Source organism: Salmo trutta, unplaced genomic scaffold, assembly GCF_901001165.1.
Source record: "Salmo trutta unplaced genomic scaffold, fSalTru1.1, whole genome shotgun sequence".
Taxonomy (NCBI): domain Eukaryota; kingdom Metazoa; phylum Chordata; class Actinopteri; order Salmoniformes; family Salmonidae; genus Salmo; species Salmo trutta.
In genome coordinates, this window is record NW_021822911.1 from 18,939,767 (window position 1) to 18,952,639 (window position 12,873).

The window sequence follows — 12,873 nt, forward strand, 5'->3', positions numbered from 1 at the left end:
GAATCCAGCTATGGGCAATGATCCTTGGTTTACTGTTGAGGAAGCAGAACCTACTTACATATTCTTGTGAGACGTGAAGAGGGGGACTCACAAAATTTGCCTCTTGCAAATTTTGCCCTTGTTTTCCTATTCATATATATATGTCACATCTCTTAGGAGACGTGAAGAGGGGGATTTGTAATAAATATATTTGATAAACTGGTCTATTGAGCAACACTTATCTGCTGATACAAAAGACACATTCTGTGTTGAACTGATACTAGCTATACACGCACACCCAGAAACAGATTGGCCGAATTAGACCTTACACAGCACTGATAAAACTGGAAATGACCTGATCACAGGGTCAACGTCCAGTCTCACAATAATATCTTGTGACTACAGAGATACACAGACAAGGACTCAGCACAAAATACACACGTACACACACACACAAACCCATCCCAGAGGGCTGGGTCAGTGGAACAAAGAACACACTCATGGACCAATGGGGAGTCGACACCGACCCGAGACCAGATCGTCACTCCACTCATCGACCAGTCAGGAGGACGAATCTACAAGACTCAACATACGTCATTACAATCATGTTGTATAAATCAGATGCACAATATGTTTACGGGGCTCGCTTCCGCTAGTTCCATAAGAGCCAAAAGAACGAGTCCGTGCACGTTTTGCCAAATATCTTTGTCTCTTAATAAAGCTGCCTTACTATAATTGAATCCACCCGGTCCAGCGTCTTGACTTGGTCTCCTTCTCAAGCAACTGATTATCAACAGAAGCGTTCCCAACTTACTTGGTGGACATGATTATGGTAGCTAGAATATTAGGACAAGAGATCCCAGTATCAACACTAGGGATTATATCTCTTTAAATGATGGATGACAGTTTAGCTAATCAGGTAGAGCCTATAGAATGCCAGAGTTAGAGAGACCAGAACAGGTAGACATATAAGTTAAAGATATACTAGCAGAGCACATGAGAAGACTGTTAACCAAACCCGTATGTCCAAGATTTTGTGTCCAACAGGTGAATTACAGGAGAAGGTGATTCACTCAATCCAACTAGGAGACTGGGTGTGGATCCAGTCCCTGAGGAGAAAAAACTGGAAGCAGTCCCGTTGGGAAGGCCCATACCAGGTTCTGTTAAACCATTGCCTTTGCCATTAGAAAAGCTGAGAGAGTCACTTGGGTCCACGTTACCCACTGCAAGGAGGTATGTACACATATGAGCACTGCTGATCACACACAGAGTTAGGAGAAGAACCGATACCAACAGGGTCCGGGGGTTACCTCCTTAACGAAGATTTCCTATCCCGACCGTTCATCACTGTGTGTGCTCCTAGAGGTGTGAGTATGGGGTGGTACCAAGCAGAGAGACTAAGGACAGGAGAGGGTTGACGGTTTTTGGGAAGAGTAGAGACTCTGAGCTGCATCATAATCTAATCTTTCTGATACATTCAGATCCACCACCTTCGGGTACTAAACACAGGTTACCGTTGTCATTGAGAAGAAGTAAAAGATAAAATATATAATACACTGATGAGTGACATACAGAATAAGGAATCAAAGAAGATCAAGATGTAGAATTTAAGGTAAACATTAACCAATTTCCTGGGGAAGCAGACAACTGTACAGGGGTAGGGGTTGGCCAGATTGAAGTACTCAGCCAACCCACCTCGGTTCACCTGGATTCCTGATGAGCACCAGTGTTATAGATACAAGAATGGCACCGAGAACTTGGATGATTTTAATGGCTGGAAAGGTAATCGTTAATGTGACTGACTTAGGTTTGAAAGCACAGGAGAAAATGTGTAACCTCATAGCACCTATAACTGATGAAGGGTGGGCTAGTACCAGCAAAGGACGGATACGACAAGAATTACCACAAAGGGTGGTTAGGAACTTGCGCCCTGGGGTTATAGGTCCAACCAGTTTGAATTAGTGATAAGAGACCAGTTATAGGAGGCTAAAGTAGGTACAGGAGGAGTTTTGACCAGGATGGGAGTAGCTTTGTCTAGATGGATGCTATTGGCATCCTCAGGGAAGTTCCAGATGAATACAAAGCTATGAATCAAATATGTGAAGGCATTAACACTACATTATTTTGGTAGTTGACAATAAATAGAAATGTGGATTGAATTAATGACATCTTTTATAATCAACAGAGATTCATGAATTAAACCGGGGATGCAGTAAAGAGGTTCTCTGACCAATTTTCCGCCACCTCCCTCATGACCTGGTAAAATAGACTAACTCTCGATAGGTTACGGGCAAAGAGGATGGTGTAGGTAGAATGATTAGGTTCATTGCTGTACGTACATTTTTGATAACACAGCTCATGTTTGGGAAATGGAAAAGTGTTGCAAGAACTGTATTATGGGCTGCTTTAACCTGTATGAGTGTGTTTGGGTTGTGTGGTTGTTGTTTGGTCCCGTGTGCAAGAGGTTTAATAACCAGAACTTTAGAGAGATGATAACGGAGCAGATGGTGAGCTACGGACCGAGTGAAAGTTCAGATCAATGAGACGACAAGTACCTACCGCCGAGCAAGCCTGTTCCCCTTTTTCTTTGTCACGTCTTGCAGACGTGAAGAGGGGGATTTGTAATAAAGATAATCTAACGTTTTACCTAATGATATATAAGGAGGGCATTTGCACAACATGCTTCACAACAGCACACAACAAAATTCCAGAGACATATTGAGCAACCAACTGATACCAATCACGACCACACCCAGAGACAGATGGCTGACTTAAGCACTCACACAAAAATGTCAAGACATGAAAGCGCCCTAGCCACACGAACTGACCACTGGTGTAAAAAACAACATTCCATGAATATCGTAACCAACCAGACACGAATTAGCAGAAAAACACACTTAGGGGTGTTGGACTCCGAGGACAAAGGACACTGCCCAGGGCCAATGGGAAGTCGACACCACCTGGAGAATGGACCGTCCCTCCACTCATCGACCAGTCAGGAGAGCGGACCTACTAGACTCAACCTACGTCAACACACTGTTATTTCATTGTATAAATTGGATGCACACCATGTTTCGGCGCTCTCTTCCGCTAGTTACCTATGAGCTAAACGAAAGAGTCCGTGCACGCTTTGCCAAATATCTTTGTCTCATAATAAAATGCCTTACTATAATTGAATCCACCCGGTCCAGCGTCCTGACTTGGTCTCCTTCTCAAGTAACTGATCATCAACACGTGTCAAAGAGCACTGTTTCCGCCCGGTTTCGAACCGAGGACCTTTCGCGTGTAAAGCGAACGTGATAACCACTACAATACAGAAACCACTGCTCGATCTTTCTGCAAGTGGTAAACCGAATTTTACCGATATTCATGGCACGTATTCGAATTTCCAAAATAAGGCATTTATGAAAATAACTATTCTCTGTTAAAAGTACAGTACCTACTGCACGTGTCAAAGAGCACTGTTTTCGCCCGGTTTCAAACCGAGGACCTTTCGCGTGTAAAGAGAACGTGATAACCACTACACTACAGAAACTGCTGCTACAATTAGCTGCAAGGAGTAAACCGAATTTTACAGATATTCATGGCACGTATTCGAATTTCCAAAATAAGGCATTAATGAAATTCTCTGTTACCACTATGGTACTTCTTGAATGTGTCAATGAGCGTTGTTTCGATCCGAGGATCTTTCGCGTGTGAAGCAAACATGAAAACCACTACACTACAGAAACTGCTGCTACATTTATCTACAAGGAGTAAACCGAATTTTACTGATATTCATGGCACGTATTTGAATTTCCAAAATACAGAATTTATGAAAAAAACTATTCTCTGTTAAAAGTATAGTGCCTACTGCACGTGTCAAAGAGCACTGTTTCCACCCGGTTTCGAACCGAGGACTTTTCGCATGTTAAGCGAACATGATAACCACTACACCACAGAAACTAGTACTACAATTAGCTGCAAGGAGTAAACCGAATTTTACTGATATTCATGGCACGTGTTCAAATTTCCAAAATTAGGTATTTATGAAAATAACTATTCTCTGTTTAAAGTAAAGTACCTACTGCACGTCTTAAAGAGCACTGTTTCCGCCCGGTTTCGATCCGAGGACCTTTTGCGTATTAAGCGAACTTGATAACCACTACACTACAGAAACTGCTGCTACATTTAGCTACAAGGAGTAAACCGAATTTTACTGATATTCATGGCACGTATTCGAATTTCCAAAATAAGGCATTAATGAAATTCTCTGTTACCACTATAGTACTTCTTGAATGTGTCAATGAGCGTTGTTTCCGACCGGTTTCAAAACAGGGACCTTTCGCGTGTGAAGCAAACCTGATACCCACTACACTACAGAAACTGCTGCTACATTTTGCTACAAGGAGTAAACCGAATTTTACAGATATTCATGGCACGTATTCGAATTTCCAAAATACAGAATTTATGAAAATAACTATTCTCTGTTAAAAGTACAGTACCTACTGCATGTGTCAAAGAGCACTGTTTCTGCCCGGTTTCAAACCGAGGACCTTTCGCGTGTAAAGCTAATGTGATAACCACTACAGTACAGAAACTGCTGGTACAATTAGCTGCAAGGAGTAAACCGAATTTTAAAGATATTCATGGCACGCGTTCGAATTTCCAAAATAAGGTATTTATGAAAATAACTATTCTCTGTTAAAAGTAAAGTGCCTACTGCACATGTCAAAGAGCACTGTTTCCGCCCGGTTTCGAACCGAGGACCTTTCGCGTGTTAAGCGAACGTGATAACCACTACACTACAGAAACTGCTGCTATAGTTTGCTACAAGGAGTAAACCGAATTTTACAGATATTCATGGCACGTATTCGAATTTCCAAAATAAGGCATTTATGAAAATAATTATTCTCTGTTTAAAGTACAGTACCTACTCCATGTGTCAAAGAGCACTGTTTCTGCCCGGTTTCAATCCGAGGACCTTTCGCGTGTAAAGCGAATGTGATAACCACTACAGTACAGAAACTGCTGGTACAATTAGCTGCAAGGAGTAAACCGAATTTTAAAGATATTCATGGCAGGTATTCGAATTTCCAAAATAAGGCACTAATTAAATTCTCTGTTACCGCTATAGTACTTCTTGAATGTGTCAATGAGCGTTGTTTCCGCCCGGTTTCGAACCAGGGACTTTCCACGTGGGAAGCAAACGTGATTTTTTTTTTTTTTTTTATTATCAAAAATGTTTGTTTACAATATTTACAGTACAATCCACAGAGAACAATACAGAAGACACTAGACTAACAGAAGCTGGTGAACAATTCACCCCCTATCAAATTCAAGGGACCCAAAGTAAATATCAAAACAGTGCTTTCAAAAATTATAAGTGATACCTCCACTCTCCTCTCGTGAAATTAACCCACTCCCTTCAACAAAAGATTCATCAAAATGTTCCATCCCATAATTAAACAACATATCTATGTGTTTACTGAACAGTGCTATAAAGATACTCCACACCTGAACCCTCTTTCTGTCAAAAGAAACATAATTCCTCCTACAAAAAATAGCATACCTCACAAAACTCAAAACCATATTCAACAAACACACATTAACACCCTCACATTTACCAGACACTCCAAATAACAAAAGTTCCTCCCACGCATACTTTTTCACGAAATCTCCCCCCCAGTTTCTACATAACATTTCCTTAACTTTACAAAAAAAATATTTTAAATCCTCACATTCTATAAACAAATGCATTAGAGTTTCTGGGAAACATCCACATACATCGCATTCCCTTTCTATCTCACCATTAATTTGCTTTAACACCACCTTTGTAAATATTCTATTATGTCTTAATTTGAAATCATTATTTTCACACTCCTTACTATTATATTTTACATTTAAATTTTCCCATATCTTTTTTTCATCTAATTCCGGAAAAACTACTTTCCAAAATTTCTCAGCAGCCGGCCTTCTACACACTTTTCCTACCATTATTCTATACAATCTTTTCACTGGTATACTAGATAAATGTACTTTCTTCTTACTGCTACCAATGAACAAATTAGGAAATACAAATAAATCTTCTCTTTCAACTTCACTATTTATTAAATCAACCCATTCTCTTGGTATACTATTCTTTATCTTGTTATACATATTATTCACTGTTCCCCTTCCCACCTCTTCATCCCATTCATTGATTATGTCAAAAATAGCTTCCCCAGGTAAAAACCCTGGAATTACCTCATATGTATAATCTTTTATTTGCCGTAGACCTGCACTCATAAATACTTTATTATACAAAACTTTTTCTTTGTTCTTGATTTTCTCATTCAGAAATATAGGTTGATTCATAATCAGGTCAATATGTCCACATTCATAATATACATTAGGCAACAACTCTGCCCATGCATTTAGCACCTCTTTATAAAAATCTGGTACCTTTTCAAACATGGCCCTTTTAAGCCCCATCAATAAACCATTATCCTCACAACCACCACTCTCCTCTAAGTAGACTTTAAAGAAGTGTTTCCAGCCATAATCTTCACTGTCATACAAATATTTCTTTACTGTTTTTATCCTAATAGCTTTTCTTTTGACATCTAAATCTACAAGTTTTAAACCTCCATCCACATAGTCAGCAATCAATGTTTTCTGAGCTATTCTCACTCCTTTACCATCCCATATAAAATTTGACACCACATTATTCAATTCATTTAGGACCCACTCCGGCATGTCCAGGACTCCCAAAACATACACAAATTTGGATAATACCAAAGCATTTGCAACAATTACTTTCCCTTGTAACTTAAGTTTTCTATTTTTCCAGAAATTCAACGTTAGCTTGACTTTATTAAGGATCCCAGTCCAAGTTATATCTTTTGCCTCTTTCTCCTTTACACCAATGTTTACTCCCAGCACTTTAATAAAATCCTTTGCGCTCTTGAATGGAATCTCACACCCTTTTACATTGATATCCCCAACAAACATTATTTCAGTCTTCTCTGTATTAACTTTAGCACCCGATGCCTTGCCATATATATCTATGATTTCCATAATGCTTCCAATACTTTCTATGTCCTTCACAGTACAAGTAGTGTCATCAGCGTACTGATGTACAACACTGACACCACCACCTGGGATTCCAACACCCCTTACTTCTTTATTACTATTTATCAATGTAGCTAACGGTTCTGTAGAAACACTGTACAGCAGAGCTGACAAAGGACAGCCCTGCCTTACTGACCTCTCCACAGGGAAAGTATCTGTTAACACTCCGTTACATTTCACACAACTTTTAGCCCCACTATACAACAGGTTGATCCAAGATACAAACTTTGGCCCAAACCCAAACCTCTCCATAGTTTGTAATAAAAAGCTGTGCTCCACTCTATCAAAAGCTTTGTTAAAATCCAAACTTAAAACTATACCACCTTCATTTTTCATTTGATTAACAACATCCCTAATTGTACAAATGACATCTGCAATATCTCTTCCAGGTATGCCGTAGGCTTGTGTTGATTCAATAATACTCCCAATCACCTTTTTCATCCTATTCGCTAACACTTTAGTCAGTATCTTATAGTCCGAATTTAGAAGGCTAATAGGCCTATAATTTTCTAACTTTAATCTACTGCCCCTATTTTTGAATAAGATCGTTAACATTCCAGTTGACACTCAGGGATTTCCTTATTCTCTTCCATATAATGAAACACCCTCACTAAAATGGGTGCCAAAATATCTACAAAGACTTTATAGAACTCATTTGTTAAACCGTCCAAACCCGGACTTTTATTACCTTGCGTGCTAACAATTGCTTCCTTGATTTCCATAATCGAAATCTCTTCATCACACATCATTCTCTCTGCCTGCGATACTTTGGCACTAATTGTATCCAACACTTTTACAACACACACTTTATCAAATCAAATCAAATTTATTTATATAGCCCTTCGTACATCAGCTGAAATCTCAAAGTGCTGTACAGAAACCCAGCCTAAAACCCCAAAACCCCACTTTATCTACATCATTCTTTTTGTAAAGATTTCTGTAAAAGTTTTCAACTGTCTCTAAGATCCCAACAAAATCGTTTACCTTTACACCTCTTTCATCTTCCAACTCTACAATGTAACTCTTAGTTTGTTTTCTTTTTTCCAGACCCAAAAAAAGGATGTACATTTCTCTCCCTCCAAAGCGTACTGTGCCCTGCTCCTAACAATAGCACCCAAACATTTCTTTTTTTCATAACTACCCAGCTCTGCATGGATTTTCAAATAATTCACAACATCATAGTCTGGATCCGTATCAGCCTTTTCAAGTTCATGCAACATCCTATTCCTAAGCATTATTTCTTTCTGCTTATCTAACCGGTTATGATTTTTTGCGTACCTAATACTCCTATTTTTTACTTTTACTTTCACTTCCTCCCACCATAAACACACATTCTCTTTTAACAGTACATTAGACATTTCATCATTAATACATTCAACAATTTCATTTCTATATCCTTCCTCCTTTAACAGACTGGCATTTAAACACCATACACCTCCCCCTCTCCTCTCCACACCAAAACCCATTTCAAATGACATTACTGCATGATCACTATATGCTGTAAAGGTATATGACACCTTCTTAACATTCTGCACCAATTCTTGTTTTGCTAGACATAAATTAATTCTGCTTTGTTTTAAATCCTTTAGAACCACCTGCCTTCTAGAGAATACTCTTCTGTTTGGATTTTCAGCCCTCCATATATCTACTAGATTCTCCTCATTCATAAGTTTCCATAATGCATTTCTAGAAGAGTCATGTCTGAATTTAGCACAACTAGAGGCATCCATTCTACTACACCTCACATTAAAATCTCCTATCAGTATACAGTTTTCTGAGCACAGTGTTTTTAATTTGTGAAACATTTCTCTCCTTTCAGATTCAATATTTGAAGCATAAACATTAATTAAACGAAAAACTACATTTTGAACTTCAAATTCAATTACAATAAGTCTACCATCATTGTCAGCATATATTTGTTTTACATTCTGCACCACATCATTTTTTATCAAAATAGCCACACCACATGTTTTATCTCCTCCATGACTACAAAAAATTAAATCAGACCATTTACTCTTAATCTCCTGCATTTTGGATTCTGTCCAATTGGTCTCTTGAAAACACAACATGTCTGCCTTAACAGACACTAATACCTGCTCAAATTTTCTCATGTTTCTCAAACTGTTACCGTTTAGGGATGCGACTGTAATCATTATTAATGTTTGCAGAAGTATAATCAGAGTCAAACAAGTCCTTTCAAATCCTACTTTTTCTTTTTTCCAAATCCCATCATCTCCCTGGTTTTCGACAATGACCTCTTATTTTTTACAAACAACTGAAGATCTTCACCATCTATTTCATCATCCGTCTCTTTATTTGGATTTTTGGGGGGAGCGGCTGTGAAGCCTTTTGAAAAGTGCGCTTTAACAGTGCCCGTGACTTCAGTGGACCCAACCCACTCTTTGGTGTAATTCTCACACAGGCTTAAAGCTGGCTCAGGCACCTGAGAAGCACCTTGCACCATCTCCACCTGTGTATGTATTTCACCCATCATGTGCTGCTGTTCCACCTTGTCAGCAGCAGAGACTAAAACCCTGTCTCGTGCTTTGCCATAAGACATTACAGGCTCTTCAAGCTTATCTGCCATTGTCTCTGGAGTCACACTCTCCATGTCACTCTCATCCTCTCTCTCCATCGGCACACTCCCCTCCCCTTCCTCAGACGTGAGGTCCATTGTTTGCAAAAGTAAGTGATCTTCTCCCCTATTACAGCTACATCTAACTTTGGGTCTGTCACACATTTTGCACACATTTCCTATGTTCCGACATTCTCTGGCATAATGCCCTTGTTCACTACATTTGTGGCATGTGAATTCCGGACATTCCTTTAGTATGTGCCCCGGCTGAATACATAATCTACATACCTTCACTTGATTGTCGTGGATTACACGAAAATATTCAAATCCCTCGACAGTGTTAAATTTAGTAGAATATGGCAAGGATTGCACATTGTCTGTAAACTTTACCTTGCAAAATCTCGTCCCATCTACAATGTCCGTTCCTGGCCACATCCTCCTCTTGATTGGCGTGGTCGCCTTCACATTCCAGCCTTTTAGTTTCTCTTCTATCTCCTCATCCGTAATGTATGCGGGCAAGTTCAAAAAGGACACCACCAGCTCATCGTTCCCTAATTCTTTAGCCATGATTTGACAGTTCTTTATCTTTAGCCCGTCTATTAGTCTTTCTTTTCCATTTACATGAGACATTGTTATTTCATACTTATTTCCGTCTTTCATTCGACATCCCAGTATTGCTCCGCAAACTTCCTTTATTCCTCTCAGCAATTCCATCGTTGTTATTTTCCCTTCTCCACTTATTTCCACGTTCACCGTCAGTTCCTTCTCATATGTTCTTTTTTTCAGTTCTTCGTTTAACATTCTGATTTCACTGTTGTCCTTTCTTGTCGTCGTTTGTATTCTTGATGTCGAAGCCATGTTGTCTGTCCGGTTATTTTAAGCAATATCCCCCAAACAGCTCACGCTGATGGGGGACAATAGCAAAAAAGTTTCACAGAAACTTCACTACAGTCACTCACAAACTTTCAAACTTATAAAGCAAATAGACCTCCAAAAACAACGATATTCTCTCTCAAGCACTCAGACACCTGCTTCTCTTCCACTTCTGAAACTCCAAAAAGGGACGTATGAAGCAAACGTGATAACCACTACACTACAGAAACTGCTGCTACGATTATCTGCAAGGAGTAAACCGAATTTTACAGATATTCATGGCACGTATTCGAATTTCCAAAATAAGGCATTTATGAAAATAATTATTCTCTGTTTAAAGTACAGTACCTACTGCACGTGTCAAAGAGCACTGTTTCCACCTGGTTTCGAACCGAGGACCTTTCACGTGTAAAGCGAACGTGATAACCACTACACTACAGAAACTGCTGCTACAATTATTCATGGCACGTGTTCAAATTTCCAAAATTAGGTATTTATGAAAATAACTATTCTCTGTTATAAGTAAAGTACCTACTGCACGTGTCAAAGAGCACTGTTTCCGCCCGGTTTCGATCCGAGGACCTTTTGCGTGTTAAGCAAACATGATAACCACTACACTACAGAAACTGCTTCTATAATTAGCTGCAAGGAGTAAACCGAATTTTACCGATATTCATGGCACGTATTCAAATTTCCAAAATAAGGCATTAACGGATTTCTCTGTTACCACTATGATACTTCTTGAATGTGTCAATGAGCGTTGTTTCCGACCGGTTTCGAACCAAGGACTTTTCAGATGTGAAGCAAACGTGATAACAACTACACTACAGAAACTGCTGCTACATTTAGCTACAAGGAGTAAAGCGAATTTTACAGATATACATGGCACGTATTCGAATTTCCAAAAGAAGGCATTTATGAAAATAATTATTCTCTGTTTAAAGTACAGTACCTAATGCATGTGTCAAAGAGCACTGTTTCTGCCCGGTTTCAAAACAAGGACCTTTCGCGTGTAAAGCGAATGTGATAACCACTACAGTACAGAAACTGCTGCTACAGTTTGCTACAAGGAGTAAACCGAATTTTACAGATAATCATGGCACGTATTCGAATTTCCAAAATACAGAATTAATGAAAATAACTATTCTCTGTTAAAAGTATAGTGCCTACTGCACGTGTCAAAGAGCGTTGTTTCCGCCTGGTTTCGAACCAGGGACCTTTCGCGTGTGAAGCAAACTTGATAACCACTACACTACAGAAACTGCTGCTTGATTTTTCTGCAAGGAGTAAACCGAATTTTACAGATATTCATGGCACGTATTCAAATTTCCAATATAAGGCATTAATGAAATTATCTGTTACCGCTATAGTACTTCTTGAATGTGTCAACGAGCGTTGTTTACGCCCGGTTTCGAACCAAGGACCTTACGCGTGTGAAGCAAACGTGATAACCACTACACTACAGACACTGCTGCTACAATTATCTGCAAGGAGTAAACCGAATTTTACTGATATTCATGGCACGTGTTCAAATTTCCAAAATTAGGTATTTATGAAAATAACTATTCTCTGTTATAAGTAAAGTACCTACTGCACGTGTCAAAGAGCACTGTTTCCGCCCGGTTTCGATCCGAGGACCTTTTGCGTGTTAAGCAAACGTGATAACCACTACACTATAGAAACTGCTACTACAATTATCTGCAAGGAGTAAACCGAATTTTACTGATATTCATGGCATGTGTTCAAATTTCCAAAATTAGGTATTTATGAAAATAATTATTCTCTGTTAAAAGTATAGTACCTACTGCACGTGTTAAAGAGCACTGTTTCCACCCGTTTTTCGAACCGAGGACATTTCGCGTGTAAAGCGAACGTGATAACCACTAGACTACAGTAACTGCTGCTTGATTTTTCTGCAAGAAGTAAACCGAATTTTACAGATATTCATGGCACGTATTCGAATTTCCAAAATAAGGCATTTATGAAAATAATTATTCTCTGTTTAAAGTACAGTACCTACTGCATGTGTCAAAGAGCACTGTTTCTGCCCGGTTTCAAATCAAGGACCTTTCGCGTGTAAAGCGAATGTGATAACCACTACAGTACAGAAACTGCTGGTACAATTAGCTGCAAGGAGTAAACCGAATTTTACCGATATTCATGGCACGTATTCGAATTTCCAAAATACAGAATTTATGAAAATAACTATTCTCTGTTAAAAGTACAGTACCTACTGCAAGTAACAAAGAGCACTGTTTCCACCCAGGTTTCGAACCGAGGACCTTTCGCGTGTTAAGCAAACGTGATAACCACTACACTACAGAAACTGCTGCTTGATTTTTCAGCAAGGAGTA

At 39.1% G+C, this 12,873-nt stretch overlaps 1 protein-coding gene and 5 non-coding genes across 6 annotated transcripts in view; all 6 read right to left on the bottom strand.

Moving 5' to 3' along the window:
* The window catches only part of LOC115186748 (zinc finger protein 180-like), a gene marked incomplete at both ends in the record, with an annotated part of 83,271 nt that overhangs the window by 27,568 nt on the left and 42,830 nt on the right, over positions 1–12,873 (bottom strand). The gene's annotated exons all lie outside the window — the stretch shown is intronic.
* trnav-uac (transfer RNA valine (anticodon UAC)) lies at positions 3,228–3,300 on the bottom strand. Its single transcript has one exon. It is a non-coding gene; the product is annotated as a tRNA-Val (tRNA).
* On the bottom strand, positions 4,066–4,138 carry trnai-aau (transfer RNA isoleucine (anticodon AAU)). The gene has a single exon. It is a non-coding gene; the product is annotated as a tRNA-Ile (tRNA).
* Positions 4,701–4,773, bottom strand: trnav-aac (transfer RNA valine (anticodon AAC)). Its single transcript has one exon. It is a non-coding gene; the product is annotated as a tRNA-Val (tRNA).
* On the bottom strand, positions 10,891–10,963 carry trnav-uac (transfer RNA valine (anticodon UAC)). Its single transcript has one exon. It is a non-coding gene; the product is annotated as a tRNA-Val (tRNA).
* Positions 11,074–11,146, bottom strand: trnav-aac (transfer RNA valine (anticodon AAC)). Its single transcript has one exon. It is a non-coding gene; the product is annotated as a tRNA-Val (tRNA).